This window comes from Zootoca vivipara, chromosome 4, assembly GCF_965207765.1.
Source record: "Zootoca vivipara chromosome 4, rZooViv2.hap1.1, whole genome shotgun sequence".
Taxonomy (NCBI): domain Eukaryota; kingdom Metazoa; phylum Chordata; class Lepidosauria; order Squamata; family Lacertidae; genus Zootoca; species Zootoca vivipara.
Genome location: NC_142587.1, coordinates 44,657,188 through 44,683,776, shown reverse-complemented (window position 1 = coordinate 44,683,776; position 26,589 = coordinate 44,657,188). Strand labels below are relative to the sequence as shown.

General features: G+C 40.7%; 1 pseudogene; it reads right to left on the bottom strand.

The window, feature by feature from the left end:
- LOC148685923 (uncharacterized) overlaps positions 1-26,321 on the bottom strand; it is a 45,858-nt pseudogene extending 19,537 nt beyond the window's left edge.
- Between the last annotated feature and the right edge of the window lie 268 nt (positions 26,322-26,589).

Below are 26,589 nucleotides of genomic sequence, written 5' to 3'. Positions count from 1 at the left end.
CCATACCACTGCAATTGATCATGAAGAACGATCATTAAGTAATTACAAAATATTTGTACCTGACTTCTGTTATGTTGTGGAAGAGTTTTCATGTACAAAATAAATTGGCTATGAAGCTGAATTCTGAAAAGACAGAAGACATGTTCCAATTCTTGAGTCAAAAAGTTGAGAAGCCTATTCTGGACAGAATTAGGCTCCCCTGTAGCAGAAATGGTCAATTCATCCCTCATTTTACCAACCAACCTTATACCGAGAGTGTCTTTAAGTCGGAACTAATATATAATGAGTTTTAAAAAATGCTAAAATATACATTTCCCAAAAAAACAGAAATCTTCTTGTTAGGATTAATGGAAAATGAAATTTAAAAAGAAGATCAAAGATTATTCATGTATTCCACCACAGCTGCAAGAATAGTAATGGCTCAAAGATGGAAAACACCTGATATCCCAACTGTTGAGGAGTGGAGGGCTAAAATGATTGAGTATCTGGAAATTGCAAGGATGACTGGTAGGATAAGGGAGCAAAAGGACCATAAATTCCAAAAAGATTGGAGTAAATTTGTGGATTACTTAAAGGATTATTGTAAAGATATTAAAACACTAACAGAATTAACATAGAACCTACAACAGGAATAAAAGAGGTGTCTGGATATAAAAATGGTAAAGGTAAATAAGAAAATGACGGAACAACAGAGACTAAGATGAAGAAAGCGCAAGGTTGATAGATGATAGAGCAGAAAACCAATGTGAATTAAGGAGGAATTCGCGGTCAGCAGAATAATGGAATGTATATACAGTAATAATAATGGATGGAGAAAAAGTTGATTTGTTTAATGGATGATTATGCTTTAATAATGTATGTTGTAATTTTGTATTGGTGGTGGTTTGTGGAAAAACAATAAAAAAGTATTATTATTAATTTTAAAAAAGAGTGTGTTTTTAAGTCAGCATCATGTTTTTTTTGTTGTTGTTGCAGTACTTTCTATACTGTCACTTCTATTTGGTTTTCCCCCAGAAAGATTGTGTAGCTCCTTGGCTATATCTCCCTCATAAACTGAGGCTCAGTATTTAAATTGCTAATTAAACAATAATGGTCAATTAGTAACTTCATATTTGCATATACTTCCTTGCTGAATTATGTGGGAGGAGAAGAATCCAAATATGAAATCCAAACTCAAATCCCCAATGCGCAGTGCATGATTGAGTAGTAGGGAAGATTAGAAGGCAAAGAAAAGCATCCATGTGCCTGGTAAATATATAGTATCTATGATAGAAAATAATACATTTCATAACATTAACACAGTAGGAAGTAGGAATCCTTCAAAAACCATAAAAGGAAATACATAATTTCAAAAGAGATATTTCATGGATCACCTTTTTATTGTGAAAAAAAGAAATCAGTAGACAGTATGGCTCAACGTTTGTTTACTCCTTCTGTGCATCAAAGGAGCAAAGGTTGCTACTGATATGAGGACTTGAGGGAAGTAGGAGACCAAAAGCAGTACTAGAGCTCGTGTTGGACTCTAGGAAGCATAAAATCAATGTCCAGCCACTGTTGATTGATGGAACTTGTGTGGAGAGGGTGACAACATTCAGATTCCTGGGCATTGAGTTACAGGAGGACCTGTCCTGGAGTGTCAACATAAGAGGGATTGTGAAGAAGGCGCAGCACAGACTGTATTTTTAGAGAATTTTAAGGAAAAATCATCTTCCGCAAAAGTTGCTGCTGCCTTCTATCACTGTGTCATTGAGAGCGTGCTCACTTATGCTTTATGTGTGTGGTCCGGAAGCTGCACTTCGCAGGAAAGGATAGTGTTGTGTAGTATTATTAAAACAGCAGAGTGTATCATTGGCTGTTCACTCTCTACCTTAAAACATATCTATACCATCAGGTGCCACAGGAAGGCATTAGATATATCAAGAGATCCATCGCATCCTGGGCATCACTTCTTTGAGCTCCTGCCATCAGGACAGAGATATAGAACAATGAAGGCAAGAACGAGCTGTCTCAAGAACAGTTTCTTTCCTAGAGCAATCTTGGCCCTAAATGGAAATTCTGGACTCTGAAGTCATCTTATTTATTTGTTATATTGTATTGAATTTATTAGTACTTTAATTTATGTGGAGTGTCTTATTTGAGTTGATATAGCAACTGAGAAATTTCGTTGTTCCCACAAGGAGACAATTACAATAAAGATCTATTCTATTCTATTCTATGAAATTTGTAGTAGAAGTCATTGGCCTTTCCCAACTGGTTTCCACTTCTACAGCAACCCATAATAAAACCAACAACTGCCTGGCATTATCTGTTTTCTTCCAACGTGGATACAAATTAAACTCATGGAATGCTAGATGTCCTAGCATCATGCTATACTTTTATAATAGGAAAATATTATATAGGCATTTTGAAAGGCAACTAGTAAAAAGGATGCAGCAACCTGGGGAAGTGGAAGGGAAAGCTGGAAATGGCCAGAGCACCTGAGTGGTGATCAAGAAGAGCAGCCCTGTGTTCCCTGCTACTATGTCGCTGTCAGTGGTACCATATGTTAGCACGGCACCTATGCCCTACTAGGCTAATAGCATCTAGTACAGGCTTATGTTGTCAGCAAGCCCCACCACCTAATGGTCATTTGCCAGCAGCATGTAACCACAATTGCTTCCTAAAGTACCCACTGCTTAGGCTGCCCCAAGCAGATGCCCCAAGGATCCCCTTGCTTTCCACCGCTGCTTAGCCATGGTGACCTCTTCTTGATGACTACCCCTTGTCAACAGCTGCTGCTAGAACAATTGACTGCCATCTAGGGTCGGAACCAGAGGTTGCCTAGGAAAAGCCATTAAATCGGTATAGCTTAGCCAGTGTTAATTTTCATGTTCAGCTGCACAGATTCAGTAAGAGGGGAGGCAGCTGGGTAATATATGAAGATCAGAAGTGATGGCATCCTTAGGGGTTTGCTTCAACTATCAAAGAAGAAGAAAGTATAGGGTGCACTGCTGGCATTGCTCACCACAGGCTAAAAAATTTACTGTAATTATGGTGTTGAAAGGTATTGAGCTGGCACTAGAAGACCTTTTTTTTTAATCCTTATCGTATTTTAGGACCATGAGCTTTTATCCTTCATGTTTCCCCTCCCACCCATTCCCCTGTGTCTCATCTAACATTGTTCAGGAAGCAAAGGCTTTTCAGGGGGTACAAGTGATTACAGAGGAGATGCATTTCCTTAAAATAACTTACGATCCATGCCACTGTTTTCTTGGTGCAAGATATTAGATTGGTTTCTCAGGATTTCTTCAAAAGCTATTGCTACAGCCTTTCACCTAGCAGCAAGTCATCTGGAGAAACCAGGGAATTATGTCAGATTGCTGTTTATTGATTATAGCCTGGCTTTCAATACCATCCTTCCAGACGTTCTCATCGGAAATTTAAGGGACCTGGACCTTTCTTTTAACATCTGTGATTGGATTGAAGACTTTCTGTGAGATTGGACACAAAGAGTGAGGACTGGACTTGTTACATCTACCTCCCTGAAGCTCAGCACTGGCACTCCACAGGGATGCATGCTAAGTCCATACCTGTATTCATTGTATACATATGATTGCATTTCATCTGACCATCTACTGCAATTATTAAGTTTGCTGTTGACACCACCATAATGGGTTTAATTACAGGTGGAGACAAGTATATCGGGGGGGGGGGAGCTGTGTGGAGAGATCTAGGAGGCTTGGTAGACCACAAACTTGACATGAGTCATCACAGTGTGATGCAGCATCTAAAAAAGCCAATGCAATTCTGGGCTGCATCAATAGGAGTACAGCATCTAGATCAAGGGAAGTAATAGTACCACTGTATTCTGCTCTGGTCAGACCTCACCTGGAGTACTGTGTCCAGTTCTGGGCACCACAGTTCAAAAAGGATACTGATAAGCTGGAACGTGTCCAGAAGAGGGCAACCAAAATGGTCAAAGGCCTGGAAACGATGCCTTATGAGGAACGACTTAGGGAGCTGGTTATGTTTAGCCTGGAGAAGAGAAGGTTAAGGGGTGATATGATAGCCATGTTCAAATATATAAAAGGATGTCATATAGAGGAGGGAGAAAGGTTGTTTTCTGCTGCTCCAGAGAAGCGGACCCAGAGCAACGGATTCAAACTACAAGAAAGAAGATTCCACCTAAGCATTAGGAAGAACTTCCTGACAGTAAGAGCTGCTCGGCAGTGGAATTTGCTACCAAGGAGTGTGGTGGAGTCTCCTTCTTTGGAGGCCTTTAAGCAGAGGCTTGACAGGCATGTCAAGAATGCTTTGATGGTGTTTCCTGCTTGGCAGGGGGTTGGACTGGATGGCCCTTGTCGTCTCTTCCAACTCTATGATTCTATGATTCTTCCTTTAAATACCTGGGAGTCCATCTTAGTGAAGACCTAACTTGGAAGGTCAATACAGCCCAGGTGGTTAGGAAGGCCCAACAGAGACTTCATTTCCTTAGGGTCTTGTGAAAGAACAAGGTTGGACAGCAACTGATGATTTCCTTCTATCGGTCCACAATAGAAAGTGTTCTCTCATACTGTATTACAATGTGGTACTCTGGTTTGACAGCCATGTACAAAGAGTCCCTACGGAGGGTGGTGAAGACAGCACACGGCATTGTGGGCTGTCCCCTGAGTCTGCTAGATGTCATTGCGGGAGACAGTTGCCTCAGAAGAGCGAGGAACATTCTCAGGGATGACTCACACCCTGGCCAGCACGTTTTTAATCTCCTGTCCTCGGGCAGGAGATATAGAAGCATGATAAGCCACGCCAACAGGTTAAAGAACAGTTTCCACCCGTGGGCAGTGAGGCTGCTGAATGGACGACAGCAACATTGCAGCTGATGTTCGGGGTTGGTGGTCGTACGACAGCAAACAGAGTGTAATAAGGACTGAGAGATTGGGGGGGGGTGTCGTTTAATCTCACTGTAAACAAGTGGTACAGTGACAACAAAGTATTTCTATTTCTAAAAGCCAACCTGTCTATAGCATTTCCACTCTGAAGCAGTATTGTGGCATTAAACTTTCCTAGATGAGAGAGAAAGCCAGAATTCCTTTGCCTGTTATTCATTCTTTATCTAGCATTTTATTGCAGTCCAAGCCTGAATGTCATCTGGAAGTTACTTGTTTTGGTTGACTTTTGATGACCAAAATGCAAGATGCGTGATGTTATATATATTTCAAAGGTGAACCTACCTAATCTGCAGCTTCTGAAACAATATGAGAACCGAAACAGAGCCATCCCTCAAAATTATACTTCTCTGAATTTTGCAATGCCATTCTCCAGGAAAGTAATATGAACAGAAATGCAATATACTGAGGTAAACTGCATAAAAATGATCTTCTTCTTCTTCTTCTTTGTCATCATCACCATCATCAAGTTTATATACTGCCCTTCATCCAAAGATCACAGGGTCGTTCACAACATAAAAATAGAAAACAAGAACACAAATACATCATAAAAAGGGCAAAAATAAAAGCAAACCAACAACCCCCCTCCCCCCCCAAAACCCCCACACATTTAAAATGACCTAGAATGTTAATCAGCCAAAAACCTATTTAAAGAGAAACATTTCCGCCTGGTACCTAAAGATATGTAATGAAGGTGCCAGGCGAGCCTCCTTGAGGAGAGCATTCCACAAGCAGGGAGCCACTGCAGAAAAGGCCTGTTTTCATGTTGCCACCCTTTAGACCTCTCGAGGAGAAGGCTCACAAAGAAGGGCCTCAGATGATGATCGTAGGGTCCGGGTCAGTTCATAATGGGAGAAATGGATGAAAATAATATGCAAAAAATCATTAGACAAAATTGTTTTGCAAAAATCATAGATTAGGTACAATTGCATACAAAAATGTGCATATTAGGATAAATTTATTTTTAAATTCTAGTGAATTTTCATGGGAACTTTTCTTTTTAATGCGAACATAAGAAAACTGAATTTAAGATTGGGGAAATAAAAATCTGAGAGAAACCGAAATAAATAGATTCACCCACCCTTACTTACTCCCAGGTAGGTATGTAAGGAGGCCGTCATTTCAGTGTTCATTGCAACCAGCATTATTTCTGTTCTGCTACAGTTCAGCTTCCACTAAAACCTATGTTATTCATTTCACTATCTCTGATAGCTTAAACCAATGCCCTGAATCACAATTAATTACATAATCATTTTCAATGCATTTCAGCGAAATAGAAATGTCAAATGCAGTGCATAAAACAACATAAACATTTACATAATATTTAGGCACTAAAAGATAGTCAATACCACTCATAGTCAGTGGTGTGGTTTCTTTTCCTGACTTTGGACAAACATGAGAACTGCACCAATTTCTACTCCAGTTTCCATTTCTGATGGAATCGTCTGACATCCCCAATCCCAGATAAATGGATTGCAGCTTTTGTTCTACATACATCATTTCCCAGACATAAATGCCTGTGTGTGGCAATAAACAAAGAAGTAGGTCCTTCAGGCATATGAGTTCTGGTCTATTCTTCACGGAGTCACTCCCTTTATCTGAAATCATGAGTCCCAAACACAGCATATGTTTTAACATTTCTCCATTTCTCTAAACAGTTTGCTAGAGAGAGGGGGGGGTGGCATCATTTCTCTGCTCTTCAGAATTCTAGGATTTCTGCTGGGGAAAAGATAGATGAAAAACCCAGATCCAAACCCATGTTCCCAAAATAGCTGACGTGAATGGCAGTTTTATAGATTAGGTATTCAAATCAGAAGGCAGTTTATTTCACAGCATCAATAGCCTGCAAAAGAGGAAATTGAGTGCATTGTAAGAAAAGATGTACATCTTCAAAACCACTTTTTGCTTTCCACTCCTGTTATTGAAAGTACATGCTCTGGATTCATAAGCAAAATATTGAATCAGAAAATAATTACAGAGTCACAGTTGTTCGAGGTTTGACACCGTTTTCCTTAGAAGCAGCCTTTCAAGATGGAAAGATGTCACGCATTATGTAAATGCCTGCCGAAAGATGCCCTGTGTTGCTTTATTAATGTAAAATAGTATGAGTAATCTCAACTTCTGGAGGTTGATGTTTCCACTGACAACTGTCTCAGGTGAGCATATGGTGTCTTATGCAAAGCAAAAGCCATACTCCACCCACTGAGAAAATAACCTATTATCTTCAAAATTGTTTTCACTGTTTTTATTATTTACCACTCCTAATGCTTCGTTCTGCTTTCTGTTGAACCTTTTCATCAGAGATTCCCCCCAAGTCTTACATTCATTAAACAGGCTATTCAGCACCTGCAGTCAGCAGTTAAAAATATACATATTTTACAAATGACTAAATTAAAGGGCAAACACATAAGTGATTTTTCCAAAGGCTACACAATAGTAGCTTAGGAACACAATTCTGGAGCTGGAGCTTTTAAAACAATGCATTGAGGACAACATCATAGTTTTCTTATAAGCAGCACCGTGAGTCGTTAATTCCAAGCAAAGGTGGAAACGTGGTTGCTTTATTCTTCAATTAGGTGTTGGATCGCTCCTCTTAAAGCTATCAGAATTCAGGATGAAATCAAGGACGTGGGGCTACAGATTTGGCAAGACAAAAGGGCAAGGGATTGAGAGAGATTTGCAGTGTGGGAGCAGAAAACCTGAATTCATCTGCATGTTTTACTGGGTGTGGAAGGATTGCTGCAAAATGATGGAGAACGACTGGCTGCTTACCTGGAGGTTATGCTGTAGGACAGGTGTGAAGAACCCTTGGTCCTCCAGGTGTTGCTGAACTCTCACCATTGCTGACCATTGGCCATGCTGGGGCTGATGGGAGTTGTAATTCATTCTCCCCCCCATGGTGTCAGAGATGCTGGCAGCACTGCTCTGCTCAGACTAAGGATGAGGGAGAAATTCAATTCAGTTCATATTCGAAGGCAAACCTACCTAAACTACTTTCCTAAACAACCCATGAACTGAAACACAGCCAACCATTGAAGCATGTAATGTGTAGATACTAGGGTGGTGTGTGCATATAAATGCATGTGTTACTGAAAGTAACATACAAAAAAATGCATTAAACCTTTGGAGAAAGATGGCATATTTAGCATCCTGTTTAGTTTGGTGCTAAATCCAGCCAGCAAGAGAAAGGATCAAGCATACATACGGTGTCGTAAATGAAGATTCCAATCCCCTGGACACCCAACATGGCCATATTTTAAGTCATATGCTTTTTGGAACAGAGAAAGCGGCCTTATACTGAATCAACTCATTGATCCATCTAGCTCAGTATTGTCTACACTGAATGGCAGCAGCGCCCACAGTTTCAGACAGAGATGTCAGGGAATAAAACCCCATACCTTCTGCATGCAGATAGTCTGCCCAACTCAGCTATGGTCCTTCCTAAGTATTATATGAGATGTAAATACAGGCTTCATGGCTGAGCTTATTTAAATCCCATTTTATCCACTAGTAATTTTAACTGTGCATTAAGTGATGTCTTTAGAATATTTGTCCAAATTCTCAGGGCTGCAACAGATATACCAATATATCAGTGCTTCCCTAACAAAGATAATATTTATTTAGTTTTGCATACAGGCTAGTCCAGAGTAATTTGCCTTATTTACTTCTCATTCCAGATGCCAAGTATAGGATGCATTTAAACAGTAAGCATGTCATGAAATGATTTTACTCCAATTATCAGGATAATTTCATGGGAACTATTTAATGCCACTTCTTAAAAATCATTTCCACTAAGATCTTCTCAGAGTAGATTTGTTGGAAGGAATAGACCTAATTTAGACAGGAGCATAAATTTCCATGGGTTTAGTTTGAGAAGGACTAGCATATGATACAACCAAAACAGTTTTGTGCATAGCTGTCAAGTTCTCCCTTTTTTAAGGGAAATTCCCTTACGCTGAATAGGCTTCCTCGCGAGAAAAGGGAAAACCTGACAGCTATGGTTTTGTGACACCTTAAAATTAACAGATTTTATTACAGTTGCCCTAGAATCCTATTAAGATCACTCTAGCCCACTCTAGCTCCACTGCGGGAGGCAGTGCAAGACAGGAGTGCCTGGCGTGCTATGGTCCATGGGGACACGAAGAGTCGGACACGACTAAACGACTAAACAAGCCCACCAATCTCTTAAAGTGCCACAATGTTCCCTGTTGTTCTTGAAAATAAAAGAATTGAGACAATACTTTTTAAAAGTTAAAGAAAACATTTTAAATTGGTGTGCTAGAATTGTATTATCTAACAATATTGCAAGATGTTTAATTTGCAAATATTGCATAATGATTACACACTCTTTGCATGTGTGTTTATTCTATAGTTCATATCTCAAAAGAGTGTGAACTACAGTAGATTGCATATATTTGAAGGTGGTTCCTTGGACCAAGACATGCTGTAGCACAGATAACCATTACTCTGGATTGAATTAACAGTAGAAGAAAAACACATGCATGAGCTAGGCATTGTTACTCCAGAAATGTGATGAAGCCTTGATATGTCTTGATCGCATTGGCTAAGGATATTGCTCCAATCATTCATATTTTAATTTGGCTTGGCTGCTGTAATACATAGAGATAAAAGCACAGGCCAAAATCAAGACATACGAGAAGCATTTAACAACAGGAACTATCTTGTCTGTGCTAATAATAAGATTTAATTTCCTTCAGTTTTCTTATTTCCTATGGCCCACCCAGAAAGTATTAAACCATCCTACTAGTGGTGCTGTGGTGGGTGAGAATCAGCAACATTTATCATCATTGAAACTAAATGACATGATTTAGACATTACTGCAGAATTGCCATGCAATTTGGGAATAAAAATGGCATGGAGCTGTGTTTAAAATCTGCTTAGACTTGGGCAGCTGGATGAAACAATCGCATTATAGCTCCACTTTCCTTCAACATCTCTGAAGATGCACACACTTCTGAAAGCTTTATCAGGACTAGAGGGCAGAACTGCTCTGATAGATCCTTCTTGGTCCACCTCCAGCCTTTAAAATATTACTTGCTGGAGCAGCATGGCTTATCACTGCTGCAGCCCCAGCAAAAGTGCCAGTTTACAGCACAGAGCATGCTGAATCCTAGATTAAGATGGTGCTGTTGGTGTTTCAGTAGAAACACAAACATTTGAACCAATTTTATTTTACCGCTGACGGTTGGTGCTAATGCAATCCTTTCAAAAATGTATCTGGGAAATCTCATGGGTGTGTTTCTTGAAATGAAGCAAAGAACAAATTAACAATAAATAAAAGAAAGAATACATTATTGTGAACTGCCCTGAGATCCTATAATGAAAGGCAGTATATAAATCTAATAAATAAAATAGTAGTGGTAGTAGTAAATTGCTTATTCCAAATAAAATAAATTTCTACTTCTTTTTTGAAGGCACTGGTAACCCACTGGTAACCCACTGGTAACTTTTTTGAAGGCACTATGCAATTTTATTCAGAAGTAGGTCTTATTTTCAGCCAGTTTACAGTACATTCTTATACATGCTTACTCAGAAGTAAGATCCATTGGTACTTCCTCCCAAGTAAGGCAATACATTTTCCCTCTTTCTCCCAGAGAAGCCACTATGTACTTTTAGAGCCTGGCCTTTCTGGTCCTGCAGGGGAGGGGTGTTTATATAGAACTTCAGCAGTGAAGCAGATAATTCACACTTCTCTGCTCTCTCTCCCACTGCTATTCCATGCTTTAAAACTACTTTTACATTCCTGCTATGTTTGCCAGCCCTGATTTGAAAAGAATGGAAGAAATACTCTGGGCATGTACTGTTTAAACTCACTTAAATCATGATAGTGCCATCATGGCTACAGAATAAAACAGAGTTTGCTTCTGCTGCCCTGATGTTAAACGCATTTACTTCTGGAAAAAAAGAACCATTTTGTTGTAAAAAAAAAAGGGATAATAAATCTTAAAAGTAAAAAATAATGAACACCTGTGTATGCTCAGTCTCCATCCCCTGAGTACAAAATATTTTTAACACTAAGAAAGAAAACATGCTGCAGCAACCAGCTCCAGTCCCACCCCCACCCCTTGCTGGCCCAAGTGCCTGTTTGCTATTCTCCCTCCATCATCTCATGCTATCTGAGTGGTCATTTGGGGAACTGTGTTGTGAGGCCCTGGACTGCGCCCTGAGGCCCAGTCCCTCCACTACTGCTTCTTTCTATGCATGGCAAGACTAAGAGTGATCCTCGGGGTTTTGCATATTCTTCCCAGCCCCTTCATCATGCAAATCGGAAGTTCCTGTTTTCATTTGAACATAGAATCTACAGCAGCCCAAAAATATGCCCAGCATCTGACTTGTGCACAATTAAGGCAAAGGCTGCAATTGTATTCATGCTTAAAGGTAAAGGTAAAGGTAAAGGGACCCCTGACCATTAGGTCCAGTCACAGACGACTCTGGGGTTGCGGCACTCATCTCGCTTTATTGGCCGAGGAAGCCGGCATACAGCTTCCGGGTCATGTGGCCAGCATGACTAAGCCGCTTCTGGCGAACCAGAGCAGCGCACGGAAACGCTGTTTACCTTCCCGCCGGAGAGGTAACTATTTATCTACTTGCACTTTGTGCTTTCGAACTGCTAGGTGGGCAGGAGCTGGGACCGAACAATGGGAGCTCACCCCGTCGCAGGGATTCGAACCGCCGACTTTCTGATTGGCAAGCCCTAGGCTCTGTGGTTTAACCCACAGCGCCACCCATGTCCCTCCCATATTCATGCTTACTTGGAAGTAAATTCAACTGAAATCAGCGGGACTTACTTGTGAGCAGAAATTATTCAGATCCATCTGTGAATCTGATCACATCCCCTAGGAAAATAAAGTGAAATTATTCTCATTTTGAGAAGTGTGTGTGTGTGTGTGTGTAGACTGGGTCTGTCCAAAGAACTACAGTGGTACCTAGGTTTATGAACTTAATCTTATGAAGTCCATTCTTAAACCGAGGCACGCTTTCCCTAATGAGGGCTCCCGCCGCCTGTGCCCTTCCACCGTTCGGATTCCGTTCTTAGACTGAGGTAAAGTTCTCAAATCAGGACACTATTTCCAGTTTTGTGGAGTTCATTAACCAAATCGTTCTTAAACCAGACTGTTCTTAAACCGAGGTACCACTGTATTGAAATTACTTTTACCTTGAAAGAAAAGAACAAATGTTGGCCAGGATTCAAACAAGAGCATAGTTAATTCCATGCATGATGCATCCAAAAGGGATTTGGGTATATGGTTTTCAAATAGTAGCCCATCATACCTTGTGGCAAGCAAGATCTGAAAGTGACTTGAAATTACTGTCAAAAACAGCATACAGAGGTTGGTTGTTCAAATAAGAATCTCACAGGGATTGCTAAACTTTTGGGAGCACCTAAAGTAGTTCTCTGGAAATTTTGCTATTGTTCACAAGTCATGTCTATACCTAATCAGTCACTCCATAGTGCTACAAAAATGACATGTTGATTATTAAGTAATTTTTTTGCCAAGAATCAGAACTTTTAAATATATGCTGATTACAGAAAGTTATGTCTTTGATTTGACATGGCATCTGCTGAAGCCATGTGGTTTTTTAGATAGTAAAGAAAGCCCCTGAGCTAACAAATGACTTTGACAGCTTTCCTCTACATTTCCTAAACATACGCGATGTCCATGCTGACTTTTCCACCTGTTTTGTATATGTGAAGGTTTTACTAATAGGTTCCAAACTCTAATCTAGATATCATCACAGGTTCAAAATCGTAAACAGGCAGCTGTCTGCACTCACATTTACATACGGAGTTATTTAAACTGCATGCTGCTGGAAGTGGGGAAGAATAATTTTTATTTTTTTGCCAATAATGAGATTTTACGCTCAGAAAAGTGATACATAAGGCCAGTGGGATGCTCATTTGTTTTGACATCAATATTCTCAGATATGACAGTTACTGTTGTCCAAGGAAAAGCAGAGTGCTTTTATTTCTCCATATTTACCAAGGAGAGCAGTAATGATGAAAAGTAGATTGTTTGGTCATATGAGTAGCTTGGGAGGGGCCATAAATGAGTGGTTGAATACATGCGTTGTGTGCAGAAAGTCCCAGAGTGACACATTGGCACCTCCCATTCAAGGAGCTTAGGCGGAAGGGCTTAAAATGATCTCTACACAAGCCCTTGTGTTAGGATAGATAGACCAGTCGGCTGAATTGGTATACAACAGCTTTATATGTGCTGTAACATGCTATGAAAACGCTGGACAAAATTGTATTGACAGCTGCTGGTTCCTTCATAGGCAAGCTGTTGTTCTGGAATTAACTCATGAGAGAGGAACTAGTATAGATGATGGTGGTGACAATTATTATTAATAATATTAATATTAATATACCACCCTTCATCTGAATATCTCAGGGCAGTTCACAAGATAAAAAGACAGGATAAAAGCACAAATAGTTAAAACAAAAACAAAACAAAACCATAACCCCGCTTCCTCTCACAGATAAAACACATAATGCTGATCTAATGTACAGACATTCTATGCGTGCCTAGCATCCTCTTCCGCCTCCTAAGCAAACAGACCTGTGATTCTGGTCTGGCACAAATTGTGGCAGACAGGAAGGAGGCCAAGGAGATATGATGGGATGGGCAGGTCTGCAGCAGGGGCCATCTTATCTACCCGAAATGCTTCTAGGCCTGGTTCCAATGGAGTGATGCTGCCTTGGGAGCAGGGTTAGAGGCATTCCAGGGAATGCAGAGGGCAGTTGCTGTAGAGTCACCTGCCCCTTTACTGGAAGTACCATTGTCAGGTGTTGGCAGTGGACCCAGTTGTTGGATTGCTACAGCACCTCACCAGCTGGGAATAAGGATGGGGGAGAAATCTGCTTCAATTCACGTTTCAAGGCAAGTTTAACCAATGCTATTTTTCTAGGAAAAGTTGCTGGAACCAGGGCCGTCTCGAGCACGTCGGGCGCCCTGCCGCTGAGGCGCAGAGATCGCTCCGGCACCCCCGCCCTCGCAGCGAGCAGTATGGCTTCCGCACGGCTTTGCCGCGCAGCACCCCCCCCTGCCAACCCCGCGCCACCTAGAGCTGGGCCTGGCTGGAACTCACCATGAAGTCTCCCTTGTTCTCTTATAATGGCAATGGCAACCATATGAGAGGTGCCAGGACTGAGTTCCAGTGAGCTCCGGCTTTTAAAAAGCCCTAAGTTTAACTAATTCACACTTTCCAAAATAATATGTGAAGCACAGCTGTCCTTCAAAATTTGCACTTCACCACATAGTGCAACGAGTTCTCCAGCCAAGTAACATGTACAGAAATGCAGATACCAGGGTAGTGTGTGCATTAAAATGCATATATGAATTAAACAGCCTACAAAAATGCATTATATTGGGGAAAATATGCTTGTGCATATTGGGCAAAATTGCATTTGAAAATGTGTATATTGGGGATAAAGTCACACTTGAATTTTCATGAGGACTATTTTTTAAAAAAATAAATCACAAACTGATGTAGAAATGTGGAGAACTGAAGGTAAGATTTGAAAAATGACAAACTGAGAGAAACCCAAATTGACAGAATTGGGTGGTAATGGGGAGCTGCATAGTGGGTGCCTATGCTTCTTCAACCAGCACATAATAAGGCAGACAGGCCAGAGGGAGGCAGCAACAGCATTTTTTCCAGAAAGAGCTTTCACATTTCCCTTTGCCTCAACTTCACCTACAACAGGAGACCAGCAGTGTGGGAGACAGTAAGGAAGTGAGGGTTGGGTTTTTGGAAGACGCCTGTGCATGAATTTGTTTTATGTGTGTAGATCAGTGCACGCTGATCAACACACAGTCTTCACAGTAGGGCTTTGTTCCGATGGCATGAGTAGTCATGACGAACCGGTAGATCCTATCTGCTGCAGCCTTCATCCGCCTTCACAGCCGTTGTAACATACCGCTTGCTATCATCCGCCTGTTCTGCCATTGAGGACTTCTTGGATCGTTCTTTGTCTAGCTCCTTCCCTTTGACCTTACCGCCTTGGGTGACCCTGCTGGGAGTACGAGATTCCCGACGGCCTCCACAGTAATTTACGGACTCATTGTTAAAACCTTGTTTATGTAAGACAATCTTACTCGGTTACGAATGATCGCCAAAGAAAGAAGAAGGAAGTGATTGGATAGTTAGACAGAGCTTTGGTTTCAGGAACTAATAAGCTTTGATAAATGACTTAATTGGCTGGAGGAGGAGGGAGCTGCTTTGACTGTATTGTCTGTTTTTGCCAGGAGACCTAAGAAGGAGAAGAGTCCCAGACTTCCTTCGTAAGGGAATAAAGGACTTACCAGATCTCTTCTAAATTAAATGGTAGACTTGGGGCTTTGAAGAAACCTTATAGTACTGCTGCTATTCCCTCCTTCCCAAGTTTATTTTTGGACTTGTTGTTTAACTTAAGGGTCAGGCTTCGAAACAGGCAAGGAATATTCTCTTTAAAAATAATTTCACGTGTTGCACATTATTCAGCACACAAGCTTCACTGCACAAGGGATGGCTCCAATTAAAATCCAATACAAAAGCCACAGTTTTTAATCTGTGATGAAAGACTTAATCGACACATCTTCCAATTACTCCCATCCATGCTTCCTTGCTTCAACTCCAAGTGTTGTGCTAGGCAAAGAAATGACTTCTCTAAATGCACATTAAACCCCCAAGATAGAGAGCAAATGCTGAACAGACTGAATATGAAAAGAGAGACTCTCTTGTGGCTTCACACTTATTAAGATATTGTCTAAGTATATTAATCTTAGTCCTAAACTTCTAGCAAAGACACTAATGGTCTCAGTAACATTGTAAATGTCCTTGGAGTTAAAGAGAGACAAAAAAATCATGGCCTTCCATAGCTGGGGTTAGTTTCCCCCAGCGAACCTTTAAATATTTTCTGTAGAGTTGATTCACTACAGCACTTAAAGGCATTTTTGCTGAACATTTTCCCTTTAGGAAAGTGATTTGTGAATCCATCAAGCTACCTGGTTTAAATTAGTTTGACTTTATAATACAGTTCTGATTTCTCCCCAATTTGAGTCACTTCTCAAGATCCACTTCCTTACCAAACCCTCTTTTTTTATCCACCTCTGCCCTTCCAGGCCATCAGATTCCTCACAACCCTGATCCTAGCAATCTTATCCATTTTATGAACCAAAGGCAATTTTTAAAAAAGTTCTTAAAATCTATCAGCAATTATGCCAACAGGTGTTTGTAGCTGTTTGAGTTTTAAAAAAATAAAAAAATTGATTAGCCAGTTACTTTAATGATTGCATGCATTGCTTGAATTGTATTTTATGTTTTGACATTGCACACCACCCTGATACTTTTGATATGGCAGTATAGAAACACTCTGGCAACAAACAAATAAACAAACCAACACTTACATACATACAGCTTACATCCATCCATCCATCCATCCATCCATCCATACATGTCTCTTGCAAGTAGACCCATTTTTGCAAAGCTGTTTCCCACAGTACAATGCATTTTGTATGCCATTTTTATTTTATTTGTGCTTTGTCCATGTGTTTGCATTTTTATACACATTACTTGACTGCAAAATTAGAGGAAGTATGAATTTCGAAGGATGGAGGATGTTTCAGCTCTTGTATTGTTTCAGGAAGAGCAAAATAGGTAGGCTTGTCTTTAAATGAGAATTGAGTTTCTCCCCCAAGCCTGCAAATGGGAGGGGCCAGTGTGGGGGAGCCCTTCCTTCTCACTGGATGTGAGAAAGACATCTGGATTATGCACAATAATTTAGAAACAACCGCACATGTGCTCTTACGGAATGACCACAATTATCCTGAGGGTGTTGATGCTATTGAAACTCCTGTCTCCACGCATACTTCTTGGAAATGATCCTCGGAGCCCAATGAATGTATTTGATTAAGTTGTTATGTCACTACATGCATGATGTATTGGCCCCAGTAGTAGCGATATGATGGATGGTTTCATCACGTTTCTTACACACGCAACAGGATCCATTCTCTCCTGGTTGCTGGGATGCTTTTTACCTACTGCGTGATTTTTTATACCTGATTTCCAATGTCAAAAACACTGGCTCCAAGTGATGATGTGACGGAATCGATTTCCATCCATCTAAGTGACAGTATGGAGCCTCCCCATAATACTGTAATATAAAAAACCTGCTTCACTTTTCTTTCCGTTGTCATCATGTTGACAATACGCCTTTCTTCGTGCACATAATTTGAAGTGCCTTCAAAGACCTATTTTAAGTAATATTAAAATTCAACTCAGAGCATTGGCAGTCTTCTGAGATGGACCCTTTAATGATTGTACTCTTGGAATATAGGATGGATTTGTCATTCTTGGATGAAGTGATTTGGTTTCGTGTTTCCTCTTCAAGTTATCGATTAGGTGGCAGTTCACATAATCTAAAAATCAGTGACTGGAAAATAGTAATATGTGTTCTTCCCATAAATGTTTTCAATAATTCTTACTACAACCCTGCAAGGTAGAACAATGTTGGTCATTATATATGGCAGTTTGGGGTGGAGGTTGAAGCTCAGAGATAGTCATTTGCCCAAGACACACTCAAGGGAGTTGAACTGAAATAGGTTGCAGTAACTATATTATACAAAGATGCCTTCTGAATTAGGATGACAAAACTATATACAAGTGCAATTACTTAGGAAAAATGTGCTTGTTTAACTTGGTTGCCTTTTAAAACATTTTTTCCCATGAAAGTTGGTCCATCTGTGTGTCTGGTCCTTAGCTTTCCCTTCCTGTTTATCAGAAAAAGAAGAGTTTGGACTTGATATCCCGCCTTTCATTTCCCTTAAGGAGTCTCAAAGCGGCTAACAATCTCCTTTCCTCTTCCACAACAAACACTCTGTGAGGTGAGTGAGGCTGAGAGACTTCAGAGAAGCCCAAGGTCACCCAGCAGCTGCATGTGGAGGAGCAGGGAAGCAAACCCGGTTCACCAGATTAGAAGCCCACTGCTCTCAACCACTACACTATGCTGGCTCACCCAGTTTGCATTTGTAGCAACTGCTGCTCTGGCTTCAGATCTGGTTGTCTCTCCATTTTGACTTACTTCACCTAAAATTTACACTACGTTTTCCAGCTGTATTCTGCATTGGGTTTTATGCTTGGTTGTTTAAGTGAAACTCTGCTTAGTCATTGGCAACTGTATAATGTGCAAATTATAGCACAATCTATGCATATTTACCCAGAGGTAAGCTTGTGTATGCTCAACTTTGTTTAGGGCTGCAGCCTAAATATAGCACACCAATATGGAAGACAGCTTCATCCACTAAACAGAAACCTGGCCTTGGAGTTCAGAGTTGCTACTTGCTCACAGCTTCTGTTCTTGATCTGTAAAATGTGGGAATAGAAATTGGCTCACTTACTAGGTTGCTGAGAAGGGGAAGATAATAGAAGCGTAAAATATTTTATACAGTGGTATCTTGGTTCTCAAACTTAATCTGTTCCAGAAGTCCGTTCCAAAACCAAAGTGTTCCAAAATGGACTAATCCGTTCCAGACTTTTAAAAACAACCCCTAAAACAGCAATTTAACATGAATTTTACTATCTAACAAGACCATTGATCCACAAAATGAAAGCAATAATCAATGCACTGCACTATAAAATAAATAAGACAGTATTGTAGATGATTAATATATATATATATATATATATATATATATATATATATATATATTACCTGCACTGATGATAGTCATTGTTTGGTGGGGGGGGGGCTTTTATCCATTCCCGCAGTCACTCACTCACTCAATCAATCAATCAATCAGTAGCTGAACTGGGTTCCACACAGTCACAAAAACAATTTAACCGAAAAAGCCTCAAAAACAAAAATGCAAAATAAATAGCAAAAACAAAAGCATCAAACTTAATCTGTTCCAGAAATCCGTTTGACTTCCAAAATGTTTGAAAACCAAGGCACAGCTTCTGATTGGTGCAGGTGCCCCGGAAACTATAGCCAAGTATTGGACGTTCAGCTTCTGAAAATTGTTCGAAAACTGGAATGCTTACTTTTAGGTTTTCGGTGTTTGAGAGCCAAGGTACCACTGTATATTAAAAGAGCTGTGCAATGATAAATTGTAACTATAAATCACTTACAATTATATGAAAATTTAAAGCACAGATTATCAAACATCCACATAATTTAATTATAACGAAAAACCCTTTATTGCCATAATTAACAAGTCACCTAATACATAAACAGTTGAAGTGCATTTCTTGTTTTCATTTTGGTGAATCAATCTTTTAAATTGTCAAAAGAAATTTGCCCAGCAAGCTTACTTTTTGTGGAGAGCACAACAAGGCGATGTGCTGGGTAAGGCATTAGGTCGGGGGTTGGCAAGGTTTACCTCACCTTGGCCAGTTCACTCCAGCGGAGATTCCTCTGTGGGCCGGACTGCGCTTTCCGGCATCTGCATCTGTGCAGAAGCGATTTCCGGTGCCGCGGAAGCGAGTCCCCGCGCCACGCTGCACCGGTTTAGTCCAGCGCGCGGGGACTCGGAGAGCGGGCGGCTTGGTTTGTGGGCAGCTCGTGGGCCGGTTAAACAACCCCCATGGGCTGCTTGTGGCCCATGGGCCTTAAGTTGCCTACCCCTGCCTTAGGTAATCATTGATGAGTGGGATGAGGAACTCCTGGCCTGCAGGCTCGATCCAGCCCATGCATGCCCATGGCATCCAGGGAGCACACTGGCCTGAATCCCACAGTGTTTTCCACTTGGCATGCCCACTCCACCTTTGTCTTGGAGCTCCAGCCACAGAGAAACTGTCATAGCTCCTCCACTCCTCACCAGCTCTGGACAGCAGAGGAGAAGGCTCCAGAGCTTCCTTTCATCTCCAACTTTGTTCCGTCTTTCTAAGATACAGCATGCGGTTGGGGATAAGTTCCCAGCTCTTGAGGCATAGTCGTGCCCTGGAAACCACAAAAAGAAAGAGAGAGAAACAGAAAAGAGGGTGGCATAGAATGTCTTGTGTGTGAGAAAGAGAAGGAGAAGCTCTGCACACTTTGAGCTCTGGCTCTGCTCACCCTCAGCCCCCACCTCCATTGACCTCTACAGCTTCTGCACACATGCTCTGCTAGTTTCAGCACATTCACATACAACATGCTACAGGCATGCATACTTAAGGCAACACATATTTGTGAGAATAGATTCTGCAAGCATTTGGTGTCCAGTAATTTGCTTCAGGGCAAGCATTGTGCAGTTTTTTGGCACGGTTGCCACACAATCTGGATTCCTTTTAAATTTTAATGAAAGCTGGAGCTCTTTGCACATTACTATGGTAACTGAGGGCAGGTCACAATGGCTTCTTCATCTACATCAGATGGCTGACCTCCTATGCTAAGGGCCTCAAGCTTGGGGGGGACCTGCGGCAGTTTGTCCTCTTCTCTGCACCACTGGGGGCTGCTCATGTAAAATGATTAGAGGGCAGTTGATGCAGAAGAGCTCTGCCCTGAAGAGGTGTTGTCCGTCAGCATAGCCAATGCAAGGATAGATAGATGCAGAATATGACTTGCTATGAGTACACTAAAGCTAAACAGGTTTTTAAAATAATCTCCAGGTGCACCATTACTGGACTTCACTTTTCCTCAACAGATATTGCTAGTGACCTACTTTAAAGAGGACATTCCTCTCATCTGAAGGGCTGCCAGAGGCACTATTTCAGGACCGTCTAGCAAGTCTGATTTAAAGGAGCCATAAATAAAGAGAGCAGGAACCCTGAAGTTAGCATCACATGGTCATCAGACTGAGCAGGCACACAAGTCACCTGGTGTCTTCCCACAATGGTGGGATATATTGTATGTCTCTTTAAATGATTTCTGAATTTCATACAATCACAGAATTGTCGAGTTGGAAGGGACCCCAAGGGTCATTTAGTCCAATCTCCCGCAATGCAGGAATCTCAACTAAAGCATCCTTGATAGTTGACAACCCAATTGTTGCTTAAAAACCTCAATGAATGTGAGCCCGCCACCTTCCAAGGGAGCCCATTTCACTGCTAAACAGCTCTTACCATCAGATAGTTCTTCCTGATGTTTAGTCAGAACCTCCTTTTTTTGTAACTTGGATCCGCTAAGTCTTCTCCAGACTAAACCTACCCAACTCCCTCAACCATTCCTCATCCTGGTTGCCCTCCTCTGCAATTGTTCCAGCTTGTCAATAGCCTTCTTAAATTGTGGTGCCCAGAACGGGACACAGTGCTCCAGGTGCGGTCTGACCAAGGCAGGATAGAGTGAGACTATGACTTCACTTGATCGAGACACTGTACCTCTGTTGATGCAGCCTAGAATAGCATTAGCTTATTTGGCAGAGGCTGCACAATATTGTGTTGCATTGGGAACCTGCCCTGGGATCATAGAGTGAAAGGCAGACCAACAACAACAACAACAACAACAACAACATGCAAGTTTTATGCAAATTGGTATCCCCTTTTTTCCTGTTTTTTGATGATGCATTTTGGCAGGTAGATCATATAAGTAGACATTCTGCCCTATTCCCTGGAATTTGTGATTTTTGTGTGTGTGGTGGGAGCCTGATAAAGGAGTCGTTGATTATTTTTGCATGTTGCACTCAAGGAAATGCCACTGGGAGACTTTTGCAGTAGTTTTGAGCCGAAGTTCATTCTTGGGTATGGTCCAGATAGGCAGAACATATCCAAAGTCAAGGTGAAGAGCAGCTACCTTGGGTATTTTTAGAACACCTCCCCCACCAGTAGTTCAGACACACTACTTGAAAACTTACTATTTAGATATACTTTTAAGATTATTTTATGGAGAATTGTGTGTGGATATAGAATCATAGAATTGCAGAGTTGGGAGGTACCCTGAGGATCATTTAGTCCAACTCCCTGCAATGCAGAAATATGCAGCTGCCCCATATGGGGATCGAACCTGCAACCTTGGCATTATCAGCACCACAATGATATCTAACCAACTGAGCTATAATTGTCCTTACTGGGAAATAGGTCCTGTTGAAGTCTTATTACATGGTTATGGTTAGTAAGTCCAGAATTCTATAACAGAAATTATATGTTCCAGTTTTGAAGTATCAAAACAGCTATTTTTTGTGTTTCTTTCTGTTACTCTTTTCATTTTTAAAGAAAGTGACAAAATTTATTTTTGCCGGGACTAGCACTGGCAGTTTTAATATCTTGGAGATTCTTTGTGATCTTGATAAATGCTTATTAGTCATACTATATAATACATAAACAGGCGAAGTCACATTTGAATTGTAAGTACTTTTGTTTCCCCAGCAACACCACAGCGAATACATTTTTGGCCTGAAGATGAAAAATGGCCTCTTCAGGAGCAAAAAAACCTTCCAGCCTTGAAACCGCCTCCCACCAACAGACTAAAACTGATCTATCTATGTGACTCATTCCGAGGGATTGTTTGACAGGGGCATAAACATATACTGGAAGCCAACCTTTCAGCTGGGACTTTAGTTAATATCCCTCCAAATTATAGTTTGAATCTTTAATACGTGTAGTTGATGGTGGCTTTAATTTTATGCCTTATTTGAATAATGATACTTTTAGCTTCTGAGGCTCTATATCATTTTGGATATTGGCTTACTAATGACTTTGAAAGAAACAAGCTGGTGTTTGGGTGAGTTTTATTGTATATAAAAACTCAACTTTTATAGGACTTGTTTGGTCCTATCTTTGTTAGTTTATGGAAGGCAACACATGGCTTCAAGCTAAAAGGCAAAATAGAAATCCATTATTACAATTTAAACCATCCTTTGTGACAATAAATGTAAAATAAAGTCTCATCAGGAGCACATGCCAAAGTAATATTAGTTTGACTTGCTGACATATGTCTGAAATCTGTACTCTGAAAAATAAATTGCTTCTTATAGAAAATACAAAATCAGCATATAAAAAAGAGCCAAGTAAAAATCTATGAAGCTTGAGCTCAAACTGGAGTGAATATTCATGCTCCACTAAATTGCCACACCATTTAAACTCCTTGCTTCTTTTTCCCCTCTCTCTTTTGAATTACTTTGCACAGGGTTGAGCTTCTTTACAAGATTTCTAAATATATCAATGAACAGATTTACAGCTTACAGCACATACCTATGCAGGTCACCTGAGAAGTAAGCCCTATTAAAAATAGTGAAACATACTCCTAGGTAAGAGAGTATAGGGTTGCAGCCTCCAAAGAAGACGAAGGTTGCAATCCCAACCCCACTTACCTGGGAGTAAGCCCTGTTGAATTCAATAGGACTTGTTTCTGAGCAGACATGTTTAGAATTGCAACCCGATATTAACATCTGTTTTCTCCATAAAATAACATGTTTAGCGAAATGGCAGAAGCTGTGTGAGAGGAAGAAAGAAAACTTCATGTGCTCATTTCTCTTACTACATTATATTTGCCTGGATCTTGATATATGAATTTATGAACATAGTTCTAGGTTTGCCTTTAAAATTCATAAACACGAATAAACAAATAAACAAACAAGGAGCAGAAGTCTAGAAGTGCATTGGTTACCATAACAACACCTGACTGTACATTTTATTCTCACAATGCTCAGAGTTGGTCCAGAAAGATTATCCATGTGATCTATTTTATTTGTTATTTTACAACATTTTTCATTCTTTGTTTTTATGTGCAATGTCTCTTTTTTCAAGTTACATTTTCTACAGATCAGTTTCATTTGTTGAGACATTAGTGTTACATTAGGAAGAAAAGGGGGGAAGAGGTGGAGGGGGGGCTTGGTGAGTGGGGTGGGGTCGGGTGGCAATGCTTCTATTCTACTTAGTGTATGTGTGGGGTTTTGTGTCAGCGTCACTTGTGTAGGTTCTCTTTACTATTCACTTTTATTCCTTTGGTGGTGAGAGAGATTGGGGTGGTCTAGGGTGTGGTTGGTTGTCTTTGATTGGCTGTAGTGAAATTTGTTTTTGTGTGTGAGTGGGGTGTGTGTGTATGTGTGTGTGTGTGTTTGGATCAGGTTAGCCATATTGATTTGAATGCTCTTGGTGGGTTCTTGTCGTTGTCTTGTTGGGCTGTGTATGTGATAAAAGGGAGCCATACTGGGGTGAAGGTGTCTTCTTCTATTTGTCCACATGTCAGTTTCAGTTTATTGGTTAGTTTTTCTAATAAGGCTGTTTCCCATACTATTTGATACCATGCTTACTCCGGACAAGGTGCCCCATGATATTCTTGTAAAGAAGCTGGTAAAATGCGGGCTAGACAATGCTACCATTCAGTGGATTTGTAACTGGCTTACTGACTGAACCCAAAAGGTGCTCATCAATGGCTCCTCCTCATCCTGGAGAGTAGTGACTAGTGGGGTGCCACAGGGTTCTGTCTTGGGCCCAGTCTTATTCAACATCTTTATCAATGACTTGGACGATGGGCTTGAGGGCATCCTGAGAAAGTTTGCAGATGACACCAAATTGGGAGGGGTGGCTAATACCCCAGAGGACAGGATCACACTTCAAAATGACTTTAACAGATTAGACAACTGGGCCAAAGCAAACAAGATAAATTTTAACAAGGAGAAATGTAAAGTACTACACTTGGGCAAAAAAAAGGAAAGGCACAAATACAGGATGGGAGACACCTGGCTTGAGAGCAGTACACGTGAAAAGGATCTAGGAGTTTTGGTAGACCTCAAACTTGACATGAGTCAACGGTGTGATGCAGCAGCTTAAAAAGCCAATGCAATTCTGGGCTGCATCAATAGGAGTATAGCATCTAGATCAAGGGAAGTAATAGTACCACTGTATTCTGCTCTTGTCAGACCTCACCTGGAGCACTGTGTCCTGTTCTGGCACCTCAGTTCAAGAAGGATACTGACAAGCTGGAACGTGTCCAGAAAAGGGCAACCAAAATGGTCAAAGGCCTGGAAATGATGCCTTATGAGGAACAGCTTAGGGAGCTGGGTATGTTTAGCCTGGAGAGGAGAAGGTTAAGGGGTGATATGATAGCCATGTTCAAATATATAAAATGATGTCATATAGAAGAGGGTGAAAGGTTGTTTTCTGCCTGCTCCAGAGATGCGGACACGGAGCAATGGATTCAAACTACAAGAAAGAAGATTCCACCTAAACATTAGGAAGAACTTCCTGACAGTAAGAGCTGTTCGGCAGTGGAATTTGCTGCCAAGAAGTGTGGTGGAGTCTCCTTCTTTGGAGGTCTTTAAGCGTAGGCTTGACAGCCATATGCCAAAAATGCTTTGATGGTGTTTCCTGCTTGGCAGGGGGTTGGACTGGATGGCCCTTGTGGTCTCTTCCAACTCTATGATTCTATGACTTGCAGTAGCTCTCCAGAGATACAGATACAGCTTGCTGGCAGCTATTTGCCTTATCATGGCAGGACTTTTTAAAGGGTCCATGATTGGGAATTGTAATCAGTTATATCCATACTTGGCTTGGGAATATGAAAATGCATCCATGGGTGTGGTAAGAGTACAGCACATGAGGTGATACATGTTTGCATTTGGCCTCATTGATTTTTCTGCATACTTTTGGAAGACACCTAATTACTTTATTTTCCATCTGCCAAGAAACTGTAAAATCTAATTAGGCCTATCTAAATGAAGCCTGTCTAAACTGAAGAACATTGTTTTGTGACAGATGAATTATTCTATATTTACCGTAACTGTGGATAGTATGTTTGTTGCTATTATTATTTGAATTTATATTCTACCCTTTCTCCTGAAGGAAACCTTCCTCCCCCCTCTGGAAAATCTGTTATGCCATTTGAAGTAATTATTTGCCATTCTCCTCAGAGTGATTTTCTACCTTTCCTAATAAACTGTACCATCTTACCTGCCTGAGGTAATTCTCTAAATGCTGGTGATCTTTGTATGCTCAATAAGTCTTACAGTGAACACTCCATCTAATCATGAACCTCTTGTTTTGAAAAAACAACAACCCTGTTGCTCGTTTGTACTAAAATAAAAAAGTGTTGATAAATCCTCTAAAGTTCTGCACATTTTTCTTTTCCTTGTTCTCCACACCGCATTTGTATCCTTTCTTCTAACCTCATGCCTTCGAAATATATTGTCCTTTATAAGGTTCACTAAGCAAAACCCTCCTTGCTCAGGATACAGCCATGTTTTGACATCAGGCAGGTTAATTGGAGGTGGGTTTTATTCATTTCTTTATTATACCTGCACTATGGTTGTCTGAACAAAGTCAGCAATTTTATACAAAAGTAAATTCCTCTTCTTTGATAGTCTTTTAACCCCCTTGAAATGTGGATGCGAAGAGAAGAATGAAATTCTGAAGAGTTTTGGTGTGTTAGGCTTGTATTTTTTTAAAATATATTTCATATACATACATGTTTGTTTGAAGCAAAGAATCCTTGATCTCACTTAATCTGTTCCCTCTAATCGAATTCTCTCCTTCATTATCCATGACCGCATCAAAACACAAACCTTGACCTTTTCAAAATGGAATGTCCTTGTATGCTTTAGACACCACTCACATTTAGTCATCATTAAATCATGACTGGATATCGACACTAGCCTAGCCTAGCAAAATACAATATGAAAGCAATTCCGTTATTCAACGTTAATTTTAATGTTTTCTTTATCTGTGTGAGTGCTGACAAAATTTGTCCATCAGACCTTCTGTGTATCTATAGACATGGATTTCTTCCCACTCCCCATGGAAGCTATAGTTC